At 44.0% G+C, this 11,671-nt stretch overlaps 2 long non-coding RNA genes across 2 annotated transcripts; both read right to left on the reverse strand.

The window, feature by feature from the left end:
• Nucleotides 1–1,105: 1,105 nt before the first annotated feature.
• Nucleotides 1,106–4,813, reverse strand: LOC127344491 (uncharacterized). Its single transcript, XR_011756037.1, has 4 exons — nucleotides 3,736–4,813; nucleotides 3,455–3,569; nucleotides 2,585–2,671; nucleotides 1,106–1,325 (listed from the first exon to the last, which is right to left on the reverse strand). It is a non-coding gene; the product is annotated as an uncharacterized lncRNA (long non-coding RNA).
• A 486-nt stretch (nucleotides 4,814–5,299) lies between these two features.
• Nucleotides 5,300–8,464, reverse strand: LOC127344492 (uncharacterized). Its single transcript, XR_007878041.2, has 4 exons — nucleotides 7,918–8,464; nucleotides 7,637–7,751; nucleotides 6,771–6,857; nucleotides 5,300–5,511 (listed from the first exon to the last, which is right to left on the reverse strand). It is a non-coding gene; the product is annotated as an uncharacterized lncRNA (long non-coding RNA).
• Between the last annotated feature and the right edge of the window lie 3,207 nt (nucleotides 8,465–11,671).

The raw sequence follows: 11,671 nt of genomic DNA on the forward strand, positions 1-11,671 counted from the left end.
CTTTTCTTAACACCGCAGGGGCTGTTATTGATTGCAATAAAGGAAAAGTCACTTTCAATGTTGATGACAAGGAGCATACTATTTATTTTCCCAAGAAGATCGATAAAATATGTGGAGTTAATACAATTTCTAATTTGAGATATATCAAAGTGGGAGATATTGATTGTCCAATATATGAGCCTAAAGAAGAATATCAAACTCTTGTGATTGGATCCGTATCAATACAATACAAGGTAACATGATTGATTTGAGGTTTAATTCTTCTTATGTCATGTAAAATTTATTTGGTGGCAAGACTTGATCACCCTTGTTAACAAGTATATTTTATATGCATAGAAGAGCTAAACAACATTTCTTTCTTCCTCCACTTGTTTTACTTGCTGTAGCATGATACGTCCCAAACGTATCTATAATTTCTTATGTTCCATGCTACTTTTATGATGATACTCACATGTTTTATACACATTATATGTCATATTTATGCATTTTCCGGCACTAACCTATTGACGAGATGCCGAAGAGCCAGTTGCTATTTTCTGCTGTTTTTGGTTTCAGAACTCCTAGTAAGGAAATATTCTCGGAATTGGACGAAATCAACGCTCAGGGTCCTATTTTTCCACGAAGCTTCCAGAAGTCCGAAGAGGAAACGAAGTGGGGCCACGGGGCGACGACACGCCAGGGTGGCGCGGCCTGGGCCCTGGCCGCGCGGCCCTATTGTGTGGGTCCCCCGTGACGCCCCTGACCTACCCTTCCGCCTACATATAGTCTTCATCGCGAAACCCCCAGTACCGAGAGCCACGATAAGGAAAACCTTCCAGAGACGCCGCCGCCGCCAATCCCATCTCGGGGGATTTAGGAGATCACCTCCGGCACCCTGCCGGAGAGGGGAATCATCTCCCGGAGGTCTCTTCATCGCCATGATCGCCTCCGGATCGATGTGTGAGTAGTTCAATGTGACGCCCCGGAACCGGTACCATGAGGATTCCAGCGAACCCGCCGAGATCCGCATGATATCGATTCAGAGACGCCCTCCGACACGACGTGCGCGAATAATCACACACGTGATGCCAGAGGAATTAACACGAGCGGTAACATTACAACAGGATTACAATAGAGCCCACAAGAAACATATATTACAACAACGACTCCAACGAGTCAAGATACAAATACACAATACAAAGATCCAAATCATACAGAAGATCAAATACGTCCGAGTGCGGACAAGATACAAATTGGACTAAGAGTCCTGAAGATAACCAGCGGCGTCCATAACCCTGCCCAGGCCAAGCCGGAAGGGTAACCTTGCTAACGTCGTCATCTCGTACCTGTCAAAGTCGGGCCATCGGTTGCCGACAAAAGGGGGAGGAGACAAAAAGAAAGGAAGGCGAGGGTAAGTACCATTGGCACGTACTTGCGAGACAAGACCAGCTATGCTCGCTGGTGGGCGGTATAAACTCCACCCGGCTATATGTGGAGTTTAGCGGCAGCAAAGCTACGATCCAATAGAGACAAGCTACAACATCCGTCTACTCAGAGAAGATAAGAGAGCGCACAAGGTAACAGATAAATACTACACAAACATAACCCAGCCGATTACACGTATCCCCTTCAACAATTGCGAAGAGGCAATGTAAGAGGCACTCAACGGTGGACAAGTTTTATTAGGTATCGGTTGTAGTAATGCTATATTACTAATCAAGTTATTAGCAGATTATTATCAACAACATAAAGGTGTAAGTTGTTCTATGATCAAGCCATACAATTCCAAGTCGTCCATAACCGCGGACACGGCTTATCGATAAGATGTACACCCTGCAGGGGTTGCCCAAATGTGACCATACGCATGCTCGAACCCACTTACTACAGGTGGAGTCTCACAACAAGACCGTTCCCAATGCAAGAGAAAGTTTAAGGGGAGCCACCCCACTAAGCTACCCGTGACGAAGTTCGGCCGTACTCCGATACGGACCCAGAGGTTTGTGCCAACGGCTAAGCTAAGTGTGAACAACCTGCTGTCGCTAATCGTTCCACGGGATGAGTACAGGACATAATATAAACACCCGAAGGCAACAGAAGTAAATCGTGCATCGTGCATATGAGCAAATAAAACCAAGGTTGTGGCTCCCAATAAACAGACTCGAGGAAAGGTAGTGGGTGATGGGGGTCCCATTCCCCCACGTACGGGTAGAGCGCTCAATCTCGGAACAGATAACAAGAACTCGGGTCCTAGGGGACATTAGCGAGTCAAAGTTCCGATGCTTTCGCAAAGGGGCTCACAGATGCCTCTGCTTACAATTTTAGTTGTTAACAATAAAGTAAAGTGTGATTATCTCCAACAAAAGATATAGCATGTGATAACCTCCCAACAAGATATCCCGAACATTTCGAGATATCAACAAAACCCTAAACTCGCCTACGACTCGCAAAGCTGGCAAACAACAAACAATAGGTAGGGCGAGGAGGTGTAACTCGGACATATAGGTAACAGGTGGATAGGACACGTGACTCAACAGAATCGCAACATAGGGATAGCAATAGATCAAAAGAGCATGTAAATGTAAAATAGGTGAAGGGGTGGGCTCGCCTGTGAAAAGCTGCAGAAGAACTTGTCGGAGAACTCGTCGTATCTCACATCACCACTTCGTGATCCTATCCGGGGAGAAGCAAAGTGCTACAACAAACAACGGATGCAAACTTACTACTACGAATGAAGAACCGGCATGATCAAGATACAAGCATGCATGACATGGCAACGATGGTGCAATGCAATTATCAGGATTAAGCGAAACCGGAATCCGGACAAACAAATTAAGGTTGGAGTTGCATTTCTATCGGCAAATTTAAGTGTTGGTTAGCATGGCAAGACATGGCATGGGTGAGTTACTTCAATATTAATCGGAGCGAGGAACCGTAGCCGGTAATTCCCAAAATACTCCGCGTTTAATTATTAGGGATGCAAACTATAGCGGAACAACATGATGCGGAATGCAAACAATTATATGGATGGCATATTCAGATTTATTGGATTTTTCTGATCGAAATTAATATATAACATGTTTGATTTTAAGCACACGTTTTGCAATTGAAATAGAAGAAACAGACTGAAGGGAACTGGGAGGTGCTACTTTGTCTGACGAAACTGAAGAAGGAAAAAAAAACAGATACAGGCTATGCAACGGCGAGACATATATAACAAGCAGCTAAGCATGCACACAGGCAGTTGGATCGGTTGATTGTTGATGCCAATCTGAAGCAAGCAGATAGCTGGATGCCTAATATATTTCTACCGTGACTAGCTAGCTTAAGCAAGCAGGCTAGCAGGTGGATTGATTCAAGCCGGAAGCTAGCTAGCAAGCAAGCTCACAAACAGGTGGATGGATGAATAGAAGCCGTGCAAAGTAGTTAAACTAGCTAGCAGGCTGCTCAAAAAGAATTGTAGGGATGCAGTGTGTACACCGCACTGCTGGTCATTGTGATGAGGCTTACTACTGTCGATATGCTGCTTGTGTGCTGATGCTCGATGGGACGCCGGGCGCGCGTGCGGAGAGCAGCTGGTGCTGGCGCGTTAACTGAAGAAAGAGCAAGAAAAATTGAACTTTTTCAGAACCGCTGTTAACTGAAGGAGACGGAGAACTAGGCGGCAGGAACCTGCTGGCCAGCGGTGCCTCGATGGTGAAGCATATGTGAAGAAAAACAAACCACGGAATCAAAGGAGTGGAGAACGAAGGTGCTCACAGAGGTGGTGGTCGAGGACGGGGAAGATCGAAAAGCGACGAAGAGCGAGACGAGGATGAAGGCGATGAAAAAGCGCCGGCTCTGGTTCCGTGAAGTCGAGGACGATGCAGGCGAATTGAGCGCTCCCAGCTCCGGTAACTCAGCGAGGAGGTAGCAGAGGCCACGGGAACTCCATCCCCATGGTCCGGCAGCGAACGGCGGCCAACAACGACGATAAGAACAGCGATCTCCGGCAGGTTTTCTTGGTGTTACTGACGAAACTGAAAACTTCCCTCGAGTCTCTCGGTGAAGAAGGAAATCAAGACGGGAGGCGGCGGCGTAGGGAGGCTAGGGTTTGGTTGAGAAAGGGAGAGGGGTCAGGTGGGATGCTGAATGAGTGGAGGAAATAGCGTCAGGGAAAAGGTGGAGATCATGTTGTGCCTGTGTACTGGTGGAGAAGAAAAACAGGGCAACGCCCTTGTCCATCGTCCAGGAAAAAGAATGAAGCAGGAAAGGCCAGGGTGCTTCTTGGGCTTGGATACAAACAGAGAAGAGATAGCACAGGGGGAAGAGGAAGGTTAGAGTTTTATTTCCCAAAACATTGTCTCTTTGATTCTAAAACTGGTTTGAAAACAAATTTGAAAACCAAAACAGACAAGAATTTAATTTCAAACTAGAAAACATTTAAAATAGATTTATTTATTTTATAGTTTTGGACTTTGGGGTTTGTGGAAAAAGAAAAGATAAAGGGAGGGTTTATAAAAATCTTATGAGAGGAAGAAACATAATAAGTAGGGTTTATAAAATAATTTTGTTTGATGAAAATATGGATGATATGATGCATATGCCATGTTGATGCATAAAAGAAGAAGAGCAAGCAAATCTATTAGGGGTACTATCCCGGGCCGTTACAATCGACACCACTAACAAGGAACCTCGCCCCGAGGTTCCACGTCAACCTAAGGGGGAGTTGGTTAAACTATCGGATCTTCTTGTACCATGTTGACAATCACCCGACCTCGAGGTGGAACCTTCTTCTGGCGAAGTGTTGATCTTCTCGACACCACTAACAAGAGTTATTGCTCCACGTAGATCGGAGACACCACTAACAAGAAGTCGTTATTCCGCTGTTGATGATACGCTTTCGTCGGGATCCTCCGGAGATCGGACCTACTAGGACAAAGGCAAAGATCGTCCAACCCGCGTCGGAACCTAAGACTCAGAGAAGCAGATAAGAGAAGACTCAAAACTCGCATAGGAAAGAAGAGAAAGAATAGAGGTAAGGAGAAAAATCAGAGCTAATCAGATCTATCCAACGAATTTTAGAAAATAGTTTTGACACTCTAAACTCAACGACTGTTGGCAAGGTTATCCTAGAGGCTGGACTAGTGGGGTACCGTCAACCTGAGGCTCTGATACCAACTTGTGACGCCCCGGAACCGGTACCATGAGGATTCCAGCGAACCCGCCGAGATCCGCATGATATCGATTCAGAGACGCCCTCCGACACGACGTGCGCGAATAATCACACACGTGATGCCAGAGGAATTAACACGAGCGGTAACATTACAACAGGATTACAATAGAGCCCACAAGAAACATATATTACAACAACGACTCCAACGAGTCAAGATACAAATACACAATACAAAGATCCAAATCATACAGAAGATCAAATACGTCCGAGTGCGGACAAGATACAAATTGGACTAAGAGTCCTGAAGATAACCAGCGGCGTCCATAACCCTGCCCAGGCCAAGCCGGAAGGGTAACCTTGCTAACGTCGTCATCTCGTACCTGTCAAAGTCGGGCCATCGGTTGCCGACAAAAGGGGGAGGAGACAAAAAGAAAGGAAGGCGAGGGTAAGTACCATTGGCACGTACTTGCGAGACAAGACCAGCTATGCTCGCTGGTGGGCGGTATAAACTCCACCCGGCTATATGTGGAGTTTAGCGGCAGCAAAGCTACGATCCAATAGAGACAAGCTACAACATCCGTCTACTCAGAGAAGATAAGAGAGCGCACAAGGTAACAGATAAATACTACACAAACATAACCCAGCCGATTACACGTATCCCCTTCAACAATTGCGAAGAGGCAATGTAAGAGGCACTCAACGGTGGACAAGTTTTATTAGGTATCGGTTGTAGTAATGCTATATTACTAATCAAGTTATTAGCAGATTATTATCAACAACATAAAGGTGTAAGTTGTTCTATGATCAAGCCATACAATTCCAAGTCGTCCATAACCGCGGACACGGCTTATCGATAAGATGTACACCCTGCAGGGGTTGCCCAAATGTGACCATACGCATGCTCGAACCCACTTACTACAGGTGGAGTCTCACAACAAGACCGTTCCCAATGCAAGAGAAAGTTTAAGGGGAGCCACCCCACTAAGCTACCCGTGACGAAGTTCGGCCGTACTCCGATACGGACCCAGAGGTTTGTGCCAACGGCTAAGCTAAGTGTGAACAACCTGCTGTCGCTAATCGTTCCACGGGATGAGTACAGGACATAATATAAACACCCGAAGGCAACAGAAGTAAATCGTGCATCGTGCATATGAGCAAATAAAACCAAGGTTGTGGCTCCCAATAAACAGACTCGAGGAAAGGTAGTGGGTGATGGGGGTCCCATTCCCCCACGTACGGGTAGAGCGCTCAATCTCGGAACAGATAACAAGAACTCGGGTCCTAGGGGACATTAGCGAGTCAAAGTTCCGATGCTTTCGCAAAGGGGCTCACAGATGCCTCTGCTTACAATTTTAGTTGTTAACAATAAAGTAAAGTGTGATTATCTCCAACAAAAGATATAGCATGTGATAACCTCCCAACAAGATATCCCGAACATTTCGAGATATCAACAAAACCCTAAACTCGCCTACGACTCGCAAAGCTGGCAAACAACAAACAATAGGTAGGGCGAGGAGGTGTAACTCGGACATATAGGTAACAGGTGGATAGGACACGTGACTCAACAGAATCGCAACATAGGGATAGCAATAGATCAAAAGAGCATGTAAATGTAAAATAGGTGAAGGGGTGGGCTCGCCTGTGAAAAGCTGCAGAAGAACTTGTCGGAGAACTCGTCGTATCTCACATCACCACTTCGTGATCCTATCCGGGGAGAAGCAAAGTGCTACAACAAACAACGGATGCAAACTTACTACTACGAATGAAGAACCGGCATGATCAAGATACAAGCATGCATGACATGGCAACGATGGTGCAATGCAATTATCAGGATTAAGCGAAACCGGAATCCGGACAAACAAATTAAGGTTGGAGTTGCATTTCTATCGGCAAATTTAAGTGTTGGTTAGCATGGCAAGACATGGCATGGGTGAGTTACTTCAATATTAATCGGAGCGAGGAACCGTAGCCGGTAATTCCCAAAATACTCCGCGTTTAATTATTAGGGATGCAAACTATAGCGGAACAACATGATGCGGAATGCAAACAATTATATGGATGGCATATTCAGATTTATTGGATTTTTCTGATCGAAATTAATATATAACATGTTTGATTTTAAGCAGACGTTTTGCAATTGAAATAGAAGAAACAGACTGAAGGGAACTGGGAGGTGCTACTTTGTCTGACGAAACTGAAGAAAAAAAAACAGATACAGGCTATGCAACGGCGAGACATATATAACAAGCAGCTAAGCATGCACACAGGCAGTTGGATCGGTTGATTGTTGATGCCAATCTGAAGCAAGCAGATAGCTGGATGCCTAATATATTTCTACCGTGACTAGCTAGCTTAAGCAAGCAGGCTAGCAGGTGGATTGATTCAAGCCGGAAGCTAGCTAGCAAGCAAGCTCACAAACAGGTGGATGGATGAATAGAAGCCGTGCAAAGTAGTTAAACTAGCTAGCAGGCTGCTCAAAAAGAATTGTAGGGATGCAGTGTGTACACCGCACTGCTGGTCATTGTGATGAGGCTTACTACTGTCGATATGCTGCTTGTGTGCTGATGCTCGATGGGACGCCGGGCGCGCGTGCGGAGAGCAGCTGGTGCTGGCGCGTTAACTGAAGAAAGAGCAAGAAAAATTGAACTTTTTCAGAACCGCTGTTAACTGAAGGAGACGGAGAACTAGGCGGCAGGAACCTGCTGGCCAGCGGTGCCTCGATGGTGAAGCATATGTGAAGAAAAACAAACCACGGAATCAAAGGAGTGGAGAACGAAGGTGCTCACAGAGGTGGTGGTCGAGGACGGGGAAGATCGAAAAGCGACGAAGAGCGAGACGAGGATGAAGGCGATGAAAAAGCGCCGGCTCTGGTTCCGTGAAGTCGAGGACGATGCAGGCGAATTGAGCGCTCCCAGCTCCGGTAACTCAGCGAGGAGGTAGCAGAGGCCACGGGAACTCCATCCCCATGCTCCGGCAGCGAACGGCGGCCAACAACGACGATAAGAACAGCGATCTCCGGCAGGTTTTCTTGGTGTTACTGACGAAACTGAAAACTTCCCTCGAGTCTCTCGGTGAAGAAGGAAATCAAGACGGGAGGCGGCGGCGTAGGGAGGCTAGGGTTTGGTTGAGAAAGGGAGAGGGGTCAGGTGGGATGCTGAATGAGTGGAGGAAATAGCGTCAGGGAAAAGGTGGAGATCATGTTGTGCCTGTGTACTGGTGGAGAAGAAAAACAGGGCAACGCCCTTGTCCATCGTCCAGGAAAAAGAATGAAGCAGGAAAGGCCAGGGTGCTTCTTGGGCTTGGATACAAACAGAGAAGAGATAGCACAGGGGGAAGAGGAAGGTTAGAGTTTTATTTCCCAAAACATTGTCTCTTTGATTCTAAAACTGGTTTGAAAACAAATTTGAAAACCAAAACAGACAAGAATTTATTTTCAAACTAGAAAACATTTAAAATAGATTTATTTATTTTATAGTTTTGGACTTTGGGGTTTGTGGAAAAAGAAAAGATAAAGGGAGGGTTTATAAAAATCTTATGAGAGGAAGAAACATAATAAGTAGGGTTTATAAAATAATTTTGTTTGATGAAAATATGGATGATATGATGCATATGCCATGTTGATGCATAAAAGAAGAAGAGCAAGCAAATCTATTAGGGGTACTATCCCGGGCCGTTACATTCAACCCTGGACCATGGGTCCATAGCAGTAGCTAGACGATCGTCTTCTCCTCATTGTGCTATCATGTTAGATCTTGTGAGCTTCCTATCATGATCAAGATCATCTATTTGTAATCCTACATGTTGTGTTTGTTGGGATCCGATGAATATTGAATACTATGTCAAGTTGATTATCAATCTATCATATATGTTATTTATGTTCTTGCATTCTCTCCGTTGCTAGTAGAGGCTCTGGCCAAGTTGATACTTGTGACTCCAAGAGGGAGTATTTATGCTCAATAGTGGGTTCATGCCTCCATTAAATCTGGGACAGTGACAGAAAGTTCTAAGGTTGTGGATGTGCTGTTGCCACTAGGGATAAAACATCGATGCTTTGTCTAAGGATATTTGTGTTGATTACATTACGCACCATACTTAATGCAATTGTCTGTTGTTTACAACTTAATACTGGAAGGGGTTCGGATGATAACCTGAAGGTGGACTTTTTAGGCATAGATGCATGCTGGATAGCGGTCTATGTACTTTGTCGTAATGCCCTGATTAAATCTCATAGTACTCATCATGATATATGTATGGGCATTGTTATGCCTTCTTTATTTGTCAATTGCCCAACTGTAATTTGTTCACCCAACATCTGCTATCTTATGGGAGAGACACCACTAGTGAACTGTGGACCCCGGTCCTATTCTTTACATCTGAAATACAATCTACTGCAATTGTTCTTTACTGTTCTTCGCAAACAAACATCATCATCCACACTATACATCTAATCCTTTGTTTACAGCAAGCCGGTGAGATTGACAACCTCGCTGTTACGTTGGGGCAAAGTTCTGTGATAGTGTTGTGCAGGTTCCACGTTGGCGCAGGAATCCCTGGTGTTGCGCCGCACTACACTCCTCCGCCATCAACCTTCAACGTGCTTCTTGACTCCTACTGGTTCGATTAAACCTTGGTTTCTTACTGAGGGAAACTTGCTACTGTGCGCATCACACCTTCCTCTTGGGGTTCCCAACGGACGTGTCAACTACACGCATCAAGCAAATTTCTGGCGCCGTTGCCGGGGAGATCAAGACACGCTGCAAGGGGAGTTTCCACTTCCAATCTCTTTACTTTGTTTTGTCTTGCTTTACTTTATTTACTACTTTGTTTGCTGCATTATATCAAAACACAAAAAAATTAGTTGCTAGTTTTACTTTATTTACTGTCTTGTTCTCTATATTAAAAACACAAAAAAATTAGTTACTTGCATTTACTTTATTTAGTTTGCTTTATTTACTACTGCTAAAATGGGTACTGTTGAGAATACTAAGTTGTGTGACTTCACTAGCACAAATAATAATGATTTCCTATGCACACCTATTGCTCCACCTGCTACTACAGCAGAATTCTTTGAAATTAAACCTGCTTTACTGAATCTTGTTATGAGAGAGCAATTTTCTGGTGTTAGTTCTGATGATGCTGCTGCCCATCTTAATGGCTATAAAGAAAGAACTTCTTGGGAGATAACCCATGTGTTTATTTTACTACAGTACTTTTGTTTTATATTTGTGTCTTGGAAGTTGTTATTACTGTAGCAACCTCTCCTTATCTTTATTTTATTGCATTGTTGTGCCAAGTAAAGTCTTTGATAGTAAAGTCAATACTAGATTTGGATTACTGCGCAGAAACAGATTTCTTGCTGTCACGAATTTGGGTATGGTTCTCTGTAGGTAACTCAGAAAAATTTGCCAATTTACATGCGTGATCCTCAGATATGTACGCAACTTTCATTCAATTTGGGCATTTTCATCTGAGCAAGTCTGGTGCCTCTAAAAAATTCGTCTTTACGGACTGTTCTGTTTTGACAGATTCTGCCTTTTATTTCGCATTGCCTGTTTTGCTATGTTTGATGGATTTCTTTGTTCCATTAACTTTCAGTAGCTTTGTGCAATGTCCAGAAGTGTTAAGAATGATTATGTCACCTCTAAATATATGAATTATGCACTGACCCTCTAATGAGTTTGTTTCGAGTTTGGTGTGGAGGAAGTTTTCAAGGGTCAAGAGAGGAGGATGATACAATATGATCAAGAAGAGTGAAAAGTCAAAGCTTGGGGATGCCCCCGTGGTTCATCCCTGCATATTTTAAGAAGACTCAAGCGTCTAAGTTTGGGGATGCCCAAGGCATCCCTTCTTCATCGACAACTTATCAGGTTCCTCTAGTGAAACTATATTTTTATTCCGTCACATCTTATGTGCTTTACTTGGAGCGTCTGTTTGTTTTTGTTTTTATTTTCGTTTTGTTTGAATAAGATCGGATCGTAGCATTCTTTGTTTGGGAGAGAGACACGCTCCGCTGTTTCGTATGAACACATATGTTCTTAGCTTTATCTTTAATGTTCATTGCGAAAGTTGGACTATTTCATTCATTGTTATATGGTTGGAAACGGAAAATGCCGCATGTGGTAAATGGTTTAATGTCTTGAATAATGTGATACTTGGAAATTGTTGTGCTCATATAGATCATGTTTAAGCTCTTGCATCATGTACCTTGTACTCATTAATGAATAACTACATAGAGCTTGTTAAAATTTGGTTTGCATGATTGATCTCTAGAGTCTAGATATTTTCTGGTTGAGGTGTTTGAACAACGAGGAGACAACTGATACGTCTCCGACGTATCGATAATTTCTTATGTTCCATGCCACATTATTGATGTTATCTACATGTTTTATGCACACTTTATGTCATATTCGTGCATTTTCTGGAACTAACCTATTAACAAGATGCCGAAGTGCCGATTCTTTGTTTTCTGCTGTTTTTGGTTCCAGAAATCCTAGTAAGGAAATATTCTCGGAATTGGACGAAATCAAAGCCCAGGGGCCT

The sequence above is a fragment of the Lolium perenne genome, chromosome 3, assembly GCF_019359855.2.
Source record: "Lolium perenne isolate Kyuss_39 chromosome 3, Kyuss_2.0, whole genome shotgun sequence".
In the NCBI taxonomy this organism is placed as follows: Eukaryota; Viridiplantae; Streptophyta; class Magnoliopsida; order Poales; family Poaceae; genus Lolium; species Lolium perenne.